Source organism: Mus caroli, chromosome 16 (assembly GCF_900094665.2).
Source record: "Mus caroli chromosome 16, CAROLI_EIJ_v1.1, whole genome shotgun sequence".
Lineage (NCBI taxonomy): Eukaryota > Metazoa > Chordata > Mammalia > Rodentia > Muridae > Mus > Mus caroli.
Window position 1 is genome coordinate 6,723,132 of NC_034585.1, and position 12,036 is coordinate 6,735,167.

Sequence of the window (12,036 nt, forward strand, 5' to 3'; positions counted from 1 at the left end):
AAGCCTCTTCATGTTTAGCAGATGGATGTTACCCACACCCCAAAATTTGGTAATCTTAAATATGTTCATGTCAGCATAGATACATATTCAGGCATTATATTTGCTACTGCCCAAACAGGGGAAAAAAACCCTCTAATGTTATATCTCATTGCCTTCAGGAGTTTGCAGCATGGGGGATGCCTAGACCGATAAAAACTGATAATGGACCTGCTTATACCTCCCAGAGATTTTTACATTTTTGTAATGCATTAGGTATAAAAATTATCCATAGCTTACCCTATAACCCCCAAGGACAAGGAATTGTAGAAAGAGCCAATGCCACATTGAAGAACACATTAATAAAACAAAAAGGGGGAATAGGGATGCAGTTTAAATCCCCTAGGGATAAATTAAATATAAACCTCTTTATTCTTAATTTTTAAAATTTGGATAAGGGGCTGGTGAGATGGCTCAGCGGGTAAGAGCACCCTACTGCTCTTCTGAAGGTCCTGAGTTCAAGTCCCAGCAACCACATGGTGGCTCACAACCATCCTTAAGGAGATCTTCTGGTGTGTCTGAAGACAGCTGCAGTGTACTTACATATAATAAATAAATAAATATTTAAAAAATGGATAAGAATGGCAAATCAGCTGCAGAACGGCATTGTACCCTTCAGCAGGGTGCGGCCATGTCTGTGCTATGGAAGGATGTCCTCACAGGACAATGGAAAGGTCCAGATCAGGTGTTGGTATGGTCCCGAGGAGCTGTCTGTGTGTTTCCAGAGGATCATGAGAACCCAGTCTGAGTTCCAGAATGACAGACGAAGCCGTGGAGAGAAAGCAAAGTGGAAGAAGATGAAACACCTGGTGACCCTCTGCCTTATCATGATGCACCTGCAAGCAGTATCATCGCAAGAAAGACTGTTATGGGGAATAGTGAAAGCACTCCTTCTGCCAGTGCCACTTAAGTGTGGAGGCAGATGTATACTAATTCAGTGGGAACTGCTTCAGTTCCCAATAATCTATCGTCTAATACTGCCAGTGCCTTTGGTGGTACAAGAGGGAAATAATACAAATTTGAAAGCTGGTATCCTTATGGTCAACCAAAGAGTGGATTGATTGGTTGCAGGAACAAATGAATATTTTGGAGCAGTTAGTATTTGCTTCCTGAATTACTTATATGTCAGGAATGTGTGTAACCTCTGTTCCATATCAGAATTTTTCCAAAGCTGCAAATCTGTCTCGTGCAATTGGTGCGATGCTGCTAGGAAATAGAGTCATGATCTCAACACAAAGATGAAGGAATTGTGAGCATCGATTGTTGCCATGAACAACACCCGTGTGGAGATTGCAACTGCAAAGCAATGGCTGGAGATCATCCAGGGAACTGTGGGATTCTTAAAAAAGTTGGGGAGGGATGGCCTTTTGGGTGTTCCTGCTGACTGCTGTGTGTGGAGGAATGCTTTGGTCGATGGCACATATGCGAAGGCGGCACAGGGCTGATAAAAAAGCCTTAGTGCAGGCTATGGCAGCCTTGGAAGCAGGAACATCCCCCCAGTGTTGGCTCAACATGCTGGATCAGTAATCAATGACAGGTAAGACCTTCACGTGCGCATACCAACCTAAGACAGGATGGTGAAAGTGAGTTTGTCACTCCCATGACAGGTAAGGATGTGGCATGGATGGGGGTGACCTAAGACAGATGCTGATCCCAGAGCTACTAATAAAACAAAAAGGGGGAGATGCGGGAAGCAGGTACGGCCACATGGGCCAAGGTGGTGCCCTGGTCCATTGCCAGGCCCCGTGAACCCCACATGTTTACTGCCTTGCCCGAACATGCGAAGTGAAACTGCATGTGTAAGTTGCCTGCCAAGTTAGATTATTCCTTGTGATCCAGACTGTCAGCCTATCTGTGACCAACTTGAGCTCGTGCCTGATTCATGCATGGAGCATGTGTGATTCTGATTGGATGAGGTGATGTGGAGTGAGATGAGGTCAGTTGCCGCGAGTGTATAAGAATAGCCCTTGCCCCAAGTAAAGTGGAAGCTGTGTGAGCCCGTCTTGGTGTCCGTGTCATTCTTGTCTCTGCAGATCAGAGACTGCGGCAGGTTACCTCTCTCAGGATGAATTTTTTCTAAAGTTCCATCCATTTGCCTAAGTTTCATGAAGTCATTGTTTTTAATAGCTGTGTAGTACTCCATTGTGTAAATGTACCACATTTTCTGTATCCATTCCTCTGTTGAAGGACATCTGGTTTCTTTCCAGATTCTGGCTATTATAAATAAGGCTGCTATGAACATAGTGGAACATGTGTCACTAAGACAACTCTTCCAAAAAGGAAGCTTTTTGTTTTGTTTCTTGAGACAGGGTTTCTCTGTGTAATAGCCCTGGCTGCCCTGGGCCCACTTTGGAGACCAGGCTGGCCTTGATCTCTCAAAGATCTGCCTGCCTCTGCCTCCCAAGTGCTGAGACTAAAGGTCTTCATCACCACACCCAGCATGGAACCATTTAATTGGGTCCTTGTTGATAGTTTTAGAGAGTTAATCTATGAGCATGATGGCAGAAAGAAGACAAGCATATTGCTAGAGCAGTAGCTGAGAGCTTTACATCCTGATCCATAGGCAGACAGAGAATTTGAGTCTGGCATGGGCTTTTGAAACCCCAAAGTGTACCTCCAGTGACACACTTCCTTCATCAAGATCTTACCTCCTAATCTTTTTAATGCTATCAAAGAGTTCCACTCCCTGGTGACTAAGCATTCAATTAAATGAGCCCACTAGGGCCATTCCTATTTAAACCACTGTACTTTATTCATGTTATATCATTTAATGTGGAATTCATCGTAGACTGTAAGCCAGTAACATATGTTAGGAATTGTTCTTAGGTCCTCTGGAAAGGCAATAGAACTTTTATTGGGAATCAGTTATATGGGGAATATTGGAAACAGCTTCTTTTGAGTCTTCTTTGAAGGTCTGTTCAGCTAGTCTCTGAGGAACCCTCACCTTTTAATGTTTATTTTGGCAGGGAGGGACCTAGTAAATCTAGTCAGTTTCAGGGACTTCCTGAAACTATTTTGATTTGCTCAACTTCTCTTTGATAAGCTTCTCAACAGAATGGAATATTTCAGGCTTGGAAGAAACTGTTACATAACCACAGGGCAGCAGGCCTTAAGGGCATATTCTTTGACAAGAGGACATTATTAAGCACCAGGCTTCACCAAATCTGACTCAGCCTAGGAGCCTGTCTCCTGCAGCTTTCTGACTTGCAGCCTTATGGCTTTTTCATATATGGGTTGATTGTTTCTCCCAGTCAATTTCTTACCTGTTTCACAGAACAAACTGAGCTAACACAGCCACATCCCCATTATACCCTGAAGACTGACTTAGGGAAGTCTTGGGATCTCTTTGTTCCTCTTTCCACTGTGGTCATATTAAATAATTCTTTTTCTACTTCTCTATATGTATTTGGCTCCCTTAGTTGTCTTATTGAGGATGAATAGCAAATTCGGCATGTAGCACACACACAGCATGATCCTTAAGTCCTAGAGAACAAGACCATGTTTTAAAAAAATATTTTTATAAATGTGTGAGTGTCCCTCCATGATTTATTTTTATCAAATGTATGCAAGTTTCCTTAGAAGCCAGAGGGTTTTGGATCCCCTGGAATTAGAATTATAGGCAGTTGTGAACTGCCTGATGTGAAGTGCTGGGAACTGAATTCTCTGCATTAGGACAAGTGTTCTAAACAGCTGGACCATCTCTTCTGCCCACAGGACCACTCAACATAGAAAACTTTAAGCGGCTAGTACCCAACAATTTAGTAATAAGGATAGTCTTAGGGTTTTACTGCAGTGAACAGACACAATGACCAATGCAAGTCTTATAAAGGACAACATTTAATTAGGGCTGGTTTACAAGCTCAGAGGTTCAGTCCATTATCATCAAGACAGGAGTATGGCAGCATCCAGGCAGAGCTGAGAGTTCTACATCTTCATCTGAAGGCTTTCAGGCAGCTAGGAGGAGGGTCTTAAAGCCCACACCCACAGTGACACACCTACTCCAATAGGGCCACACCTTCTAATAGTGCCACTCCCTGGGTCAAGTATTTACAACCCATCACATTCCACTCCCTGGCCCCCATAGGCTTGTCTAAATATATGAGTCTATGGAGGCCATATCTAAACATAGCATAATGCAAAATCCACTTAGTCCAACTTCAAAGGTCCCCGTAGTCTATAGCAGTCTCAACAATGTTAAAAGTCGAAAGTTCAATGTCTCTTCTGAGATGCATCTGAACACTTAACTGTAATCCCCAAAGCAAAACAGGAAACAAGCTAGGCAAACTCCAAATTCTGCATCTCCATGTCTGATGTCAAGGAGGTCTTCAGATCTCTGACTCCTTTTTCATTTTTGTTGACTGCAACAAACATCTTTCTCCTGGGCTGGTTCCACTCCCTGTTAGCAGATTTCCTCAGCAGATAGCCCATGGATCTGACATCTCTAACATCTTGGGGTGTCCAATGTTACAGCTTCTTGTTTCAATGTCTGGAATCCACACATGATCTTCTGGGCTTATCCAAAGGGCTTGGGTCATATCTCCAGCTCTGCCCTCATGGTACTGGCATCTCTAATACACTTGGGTCTTCTATTGCAACTAGGCTTCACCAATACCTCTCATAGTCTTTCTTTATAGTGCCAAGCCTCAAATCCTTTGGATGGCTTCTTCAGTTCTGGACCATCAACTGCAACTGAGGCTGCACTTTCGCCAACAGCCTTCCCTGGCCTTTCACAGTGTCAAGACTCATATGCTCTTCATGACCCCTTCATGCCTTCAAAACCTGTACCACCTGGGTGACTCTTACTTATTACCAAGTACAGCTGCAGCATCTTGGCCATCTCTGGAACACAGCTTCTTTTTGTTCTCAGAAGACACTTCCCAGAAGAAGTGATACTTCACCTCAGTGATACTAGTCTCTTCTTAATTGCCATTAATTTCTTAGCTCCAGCTAACTAGCATGAATTGCTTCAGTAGTCCCTTCTATTCTGGACTCTTAAATCTAGAACCATGTGGCCAAAGCTGCCAAGTTCTGCTGCTTGCTGGGGGCATGCCCCCACACCACCCCACCCCACCCCGCCCCTTCTTCTATTACATTATCACCAGCTTTCTGTTTTCCAACTCCTTCACTGCCTAAGCTTGGCTGTCCTGGAACTTGCTTTGTAGACTGACTTTGAACTCAGAGATCTGCATGCCTATCTCCTAAACACTGAGATTAAAGGTGTGGTACACCAAACCTAGACTTAAGCTTTTCTTTACCTAGAACTTGCTGTGTTCTAGGCTAACCTTGAACTCAGAGATATGCTTGACTTTGTCTCCTGGGATTAAAGGCTTGTACTACCATGCCTGGACCTAAATTTAGCTGGATGGGACTTGCCCCAAGACCACTACTCCCTTAATTCAATTTAAATATCCTTGAACAAAGGATTCAGCTCCATTTACTTCCCGGTGCCCCTTTAATACCATATATTTTATATTTTGCCTTTCTAAGCTTGCTACACTTGTTCAAAATATTCTTCATGAGACCTAACCAGAAAACAAAGTCTCTGCTGGGCTTTTTTGAGATTTCCTTTATCAGTATAATTAATATAAATCTTTTTACCCTAACCTCAGCTAGATTCTTCATACAAGGGCAAAAAGCAGCCACATTCTTCACCAAAATATCACAAAAACAATCTTTAGGCCACATATTGAAATTCTCCACTGAACGCTCTTGGGCCAGGTCTTCACAGTTCAAATCAATCTCAGCAACAAAGTCTTCCATATTCCTACTAGGATACCCCAATTAGCCCAACTTAAAGCATCCCACTGCTTTCCAAATCTAAAGTACCCAAATCCACATTCTTCCAAACAAAAGCATGGTCCAGCCTATCACAGCAATACCTCAGTCCCTGGCACCACCATCTGTTTTAGGGTTTTACTGCTGTGAACAGACACTATGACCAAGTCAAGTCTTATAAAGGACAACATTTAATTGGGGCTAGTGTACAGGTTCAGAGGTTCAGTCCATTATCATCAAGGCAGGAACATGTCAGTATCCAAGCAGGCATGAGCTAAGAGTTCTACATCTTCATCTGAAGGCTGCTAGCAGAATATTGGCTTCTAGGCAGCTAGAATGAGGGTCTTAAGACCCTCTCCAACAGGGCCACACCTTTTTATAGTGCCACTCCCCTGGCTGAGCATATACAAGCCATCCCAAGGCTACATGTTACTGTAATGTGATTTTTATTTATTTATTTTTATTTTTGTTTTTTTGTTTTTTGTTTTTCGAGACAGGGTTTCTCTGTGTAGCCCTGGCTGTCCTGGAACTCACTCTGTAGACCAGGCTGGCCTCGAACTTAGAAATCTGCCTGCCTCTGCCTCCCAAGTGCTGGGATTAAAAGCGTGCACCACCACTACCCGGCTTTATTTATTTTCAGATTGGTGGGCCTAGTGTTCACCTAGGCTGGCCTTTAATCCACTCAGATCAGCCATTCCCTGCAACCTGCTTGCTGAGATTGAAGTGGACCATAGCATGCAAATAACGAACTTTCCCATGTTGCCCTATGTGTAAAAGAAGACTGTGACAACCTGCAAGTTGATTCCTCTAGCACCTCAGCAATTCAGCTTTGCCAGTCAAGGACATTTTGCAAACAGCCCCCATTGGGCTGTGAGACTCTCTGTCTCCAGAGCACATCTGGTTATAGTGACGAGAAACACTATTCTTCATGGTTCCCCAGTCCCTTCTCTGAACTGAGCTATGGAAATAAAGGCTCCACAGAAGTCAGTGAAGGCTCCCTGAAGTGGCAGAGTTTTGAGTCCACTGTGGTATCTGGAATTCACTGGCCAATCGCCATCCCGGTTCCAGGTCAACCGAATTGTCACAGTTGGAATCTGCAATCCTCGGGAGCTTGTTCCTGTGGAGGTTTCATTAGTAGTAACTTCCCAAACACCATCAAAATCTTCGCTCGCTCGCCAGCCTCTCTGGCTGAGCTGAGCGCCTGGCCTGAAGCTCAGGGCCAGGCGACTGAGACCGGCCTTCAGTCAGTTTACTTTTCCCTGAGCCGCACCGCTCCCCGCCCACTGCCACTGTGATTGGCTGGGCTCTCTGACCTTCGCTCTGTCATTGGCTGGCACGAGGCCCGGGGGCCGAGGGAGGGAGATTTAGTCTAGCTCCAGCCCAACCGCGGGTCATTTTGTCTGGGGTCTCGGCTCTGGCTGAGGCCGGCTGAAGACGGCTGAGGACGGCTGAGGAGCGACGCCGCTCCAGGTACGTTGCGGCCGGCCGACGGGCGGGCGACGGCTCCGAGACGGAGGCCGTTGGCGGAGCCTTCGGGCCGGCTTCATGGCGGCGCTCGGCCCTCGGAGGCCGGATGAAGTGTGCACCCAGGTTCCTGGCCGGACTCGGAGGGACCTGGCCCCGTGGAGCCGGAGTAGCTGGGGAGGTGGGGGAAGCCGGAAGCGTCAGGAGGCCGCCGCCTGAGGCAGAGCGACCCGGCGGGGTGGGGAACTGGCATTGGCTGTTTGCGGCGCGCTCTTCCAGGTACCGCAGGTGAACTGATGAGATGCAGCCCATTCCCAGGGTCTGTACATCAGGTACAGTGATGGATCGGGTCGTTTTACTCTGGGGGAAAAAAAAATGCAGCTTGCCGTTTGGGATTGTGTTAGGCAGACCGACAGCAGAGGGAGAGTTGCAAGTTTGGACCAATTTGCTAATAAAGACCAACCGGCATCTGGAGCTCGCTAGGCGGTGGTTTGGAGTACCTGAGGAAAGACACCCCACCCTGTCAAGCCTGAATAAGTCAAATTCTGTGGAACTTATAGTCACCACCCGCAGGGCTGCCCCTGGCAGAAGAGCAGCAGGACCTGCAATTTGCTTTAACATTTGAAGGCAAAGAGGAACTCCTAAAGGCAGCCGTGGGCGTTGACAGGGAGCAAGCAAGCCTTGTTTACAGAAGCAGACAGACAGCAGTCATGCTGTCTGGCAGTTCGCATAGCTTTCTGGTCACTGACACATAGTATAGAAATTTATGGCTGCTCTCTTAGCTCTTACTCTGGCCCCCTTACGCCCCCTCTCTCCATCTTCCCTTTCCGCCTCTCTCCATGTGGCCATGGCCAGCCTCTACTTCCCTAAACTCTCCCTCTCTGCCTGCCTTTCTACAATAAATGTCTAAAAATATATATATATATGGCTGGTTTACATGACCACTAACGTTTTTCTTAAGAATGCATTCACTAGGTGTTGTAATCATAGTTCAGTAGCCCACTACAATAGGTCATAGTGAATTGATGCTGAACTTCTTTCAGGTAGAGGTTGATTTTTTTTTATGGTGCCTAAAAACAGAAAAGAAAAAAAAAATAGCAATAGCAATTTCTTATTCTCATCTTTTTCCAATTTTGTCAAACAAATTAAATAATATGTCTCAACAAAGGAAACAACAATGGTTTCTGCTTTTAAAAAAAACTGACTTCCATCAGGCACGATTTAAATCCCAGCACTTCGAAAGCAGAGGCAATCAATCAAACGTGAAATGCCATGAGATGAAAGATTAATTGCATATACTGAGTTGTAAGTCTTGTGACGGTTGCCTTTTATCTTTGTTTATCCCTCAATATTTTTAGAAAAGATGAATCTAACGTTAAGTTAGCCTCCCTAAAGTTCTAAGATTAGCTCTTACCTCAGCAGAAATATGTACATTTTAAAAATATATTTAACAACTAATACAATTTAGGTAACTCTTGGATATTTTGGCTTACTTTATTGACCTTGTACTTGATGTTAGTCTTCAATTTCATTATATTTCCTTGCTACTTAATGTTTTGAATTTTGGTAAAGTTAATAGTTCCTTCATCTCTGCATGCATTATTCCATAGTTCTCTGATATATACACAATAATAAAAGTATTGTGTTTGTGTGGGCATGTATATGTCCCTGTTCATGTGTGGAGGTCAAAGTACAACTTTTGGGATTTGTTGCTTCTGAATATAGGAATCAGGCTTGCATAGCAAGGTCTTTTACCTTCAGAGCTATCTTACTTTCTGAGAATTAAACCAGGACTTATCCTATAATACACATAGCAGTAGAATTGGATAGTTTTTTTTTTCTCATCTTTATAAGTATAGGTAAATCATTCTGTACTTATGCAGTATCTAAAGAGAAAACCATGAGTTTAAAGGAGCTAAGGGTTGTAGATCCATCTACTCAGGAAGGTAAATCAGTAGGATCATAATTGGACGGTCTACCTGAACACTACAGAGCTTGTTTAAGGTCAACTTGGGCATCATTGTGTCAACATAGTAAAAGCTGAGAATATAGCTTAGTGGGCCGGGCGTGGTGGCGCACGCCTTTAATCCCAGCACTTGGGAGGCAGAGGCAGGTGGATTTCTGAGTTCGAGGCCAGCCTGGTCTACAAAGTGANAAAAAAAAAAAAAAAAAAAAAAAAAAAAAAAAGAGAATATAGCTTAGTGGTAGGGTAATGCCTAGCATAAATGAGGCTGTGTAGTCAATCCTCACTACACAAACACTCCCACCAAATGAGGGGGATGGGGGTGGGGAGGAGATGATCAGATACGATTTTAAGTTTTGACTGTGAGTAATTACAGGTGTAAGTGAGGTTTGTGGTTCAAATCTAGTCACCAGCTAAATAGAGCACTCACTTCTAAATGTAATTTCCATTAATAAACCTCTGAGGCAGTACTGTGTTTAATATTGTTGTGAAAAAGCTTGACAGCCATGGGAAACGTTGCTGAGGACTGTTCTAGTACTCCATTCCTTTTTGCTCTAATCATCCAAAGGTAGGAAAAATATATAATATATAATAGTTTTACAGAGGCAGATTGAAGAAAGAACAAGCTAGACATAGGTAATGACAGAATGAACCAGAGAATGAGGAGCCAGAAGGTTGGAGCAGATTGCCAGCATTAGTTTGAGCCAAGCAGAGCAAAAAGTTAGAGCCATCTGAAAAATACAATATCTATTTAAACTCATATATTTTGCTAACAATTAGGTTTTCTATGTGCAGTGATCAAATATCCTGTAACAGGAGGAAACCAACTACCACAAGTTGTCCTATGACTTCTATTCCTGGCATTGCCACACACACTAAATCAATAAATAAGTAAATGCAGTTTTAGATGCTGAAGAGGTGGCTCAGTGGTTAAGAGTACTCTTGTAGATCTGGATTTGGTTCCCAGTACTTACATGTTATTTTATAACTACCTGTTGTCCCAAGGGATCAACTCCAGTTCAGTGAATCTCATGATCTATCTGGTCTCTTCTCATCTTCATTGGCACTATGTACTGGGTTGCTTCTGCCCTCAGGGTATCTAGGCAGTTTTTGCACTGGGCTGGACTGGAAGGAATGGAGCTTAGCCAGGAGGATGGGATAGCAGAATCTCAGTCCTGAGTAGGGGAGATATAGCCATCCCCAGAGACAGTTTTCAGTGAAACAGCTCTCTTTATTGAGGGTACATAAGGGCTATATAAACCTTGAGGAGTGGGTAGGGGTATTGAGGGTGAGTGTACATCATTGGCTGAGACTGAGGTACTGGGAATGCTTCATTTGCATGAAGAGGAATTCTGAGTGCTTCCTTATAGGAATAGGAAGTTTAACCTGTAATTTGGCCTTTAGGCTATGTGACTATCTCAAGGGTGGCAGAGGTAGAGGCTTACATGTGCTGGGACCTGCAGGCCCAGAGCAAGAAGGAAACAGCCCTACCCCTGCCAATCTCAGGATGAGATTTTCAGGGTTTAGACATGTCTTGACCTCACTCTTGCTCCCAACTGGCTCCCCAAGTCACACAGCTTTACGACCTCACAGTGTACATATATACACTCAGATATACACACATAATTTACATATTTACAATTTAAATATTGTAATATAAAAATTAAAATAGGTACACGTTTCACTTTATTAATAGATAGAAGTTCATGAATAGCACTGTTAAGAAAATTAATCTCATTGAGCCATATATGTACATTTACGACATAATATATGACAAAACCTTTCCTGGGGAGACAAAACACCCAGGTCTGCTCAACCCAGATAGAGAACCCATGACAGACCAGAGAGTAGATACCACCAAAGTCCAATTTGTTTTATTGGGAACTAATAAGTTTTATTGGGGTTACTTAAAGAAATATGGGTTCGGGGCCTTATATTAGTAGAAATGACTCAAAGATGGCTGTATCACCAAAGCCCACTCCAACATGGGTGACAGCTCACACAGCTGGGAACCTGGAACACACTGCACATCCTGTAAGCAGCCCAATGGGTCTAAAAGTGCAATGTGTGTGTGTGTGTGTGTGTTGTTTTGAGACAGGATTTCACTGTGATGCCCTGGCTGTCTTGGAACTCTCTCTCTGAAGACCAGGCTAACCTTGAATTGACTCACAGAGATCCAACTGCCTCTGCGTCCTGAGTGCTGGAATTAAAGTCATGCACTGCCACCCCACCTGGTTTACCAATTGCCTTTAAAAGGAGAGAGTTTAATTTGAATGCTGTTGAAGAGGCTCCATGCTTGAAAACAACCTACTAGGAAAATATTTCCTCAGATTGTGACACCAAAGAATAGTAATAGACCACTATAGATTTGGTACAAAAGGGTGAGGTTACATTCCAGAGTGGCAGCAGAATGTGACAGTGTTGCCCACATGACACTGGGGTTTTGCAGGTATGGACGATGTAAGACTGCAGGGTTCATGAAGTCTTGTGGCAAGGTTACTGAAAGTAACTTGTTTGGTTTTATTGTTTTGTTTTACAGTAACTCACAATTAAGAGATTTCCTTGAGCTGGGTATGGAAGTATAGCAGAGGCAAGTAGATCTCTGAGTTCAAGACCAGTCTGGTCTATATAGTGAGTTCCATGCTGGTCAGGGCTACATAGTAAGACTCTGGCTCAAACAAACAAACAAAAACTGGATTGGCTCTAGTCTCAGAAGAAATTGAGACTTTTGAACAGTGTTTGGACTGTTAAAGATTTTGGGAGTTTTAACTACATTCTGCATTATGAAATGACCATAT

General features: G+C 43.7%; 1 protein-coding gene across 1 annotated transcript in view; it reads left to right on the plus strand.

Annotated features, from left to right (window-relative positions):
* Positions 1-7,162: 7,162 nt before the first annotated feature.
* Atf7ip2 (activating transcription factor 7 interacting protein 2) overlaps positions 7,163-12,036 on the plus strand; it is a 54,074-nt gene continuing 49,200 nt past the window's right edge. Inside the window, exon 1 of the mRNA XM_021185482.2 lies at positions 7,163-7,281. The gene's annotated coding sequence lies outside the window, so the exon portion shown is untranslated. The remainder of the gene's footprint in view (positions 7,282-12,036) is intronic.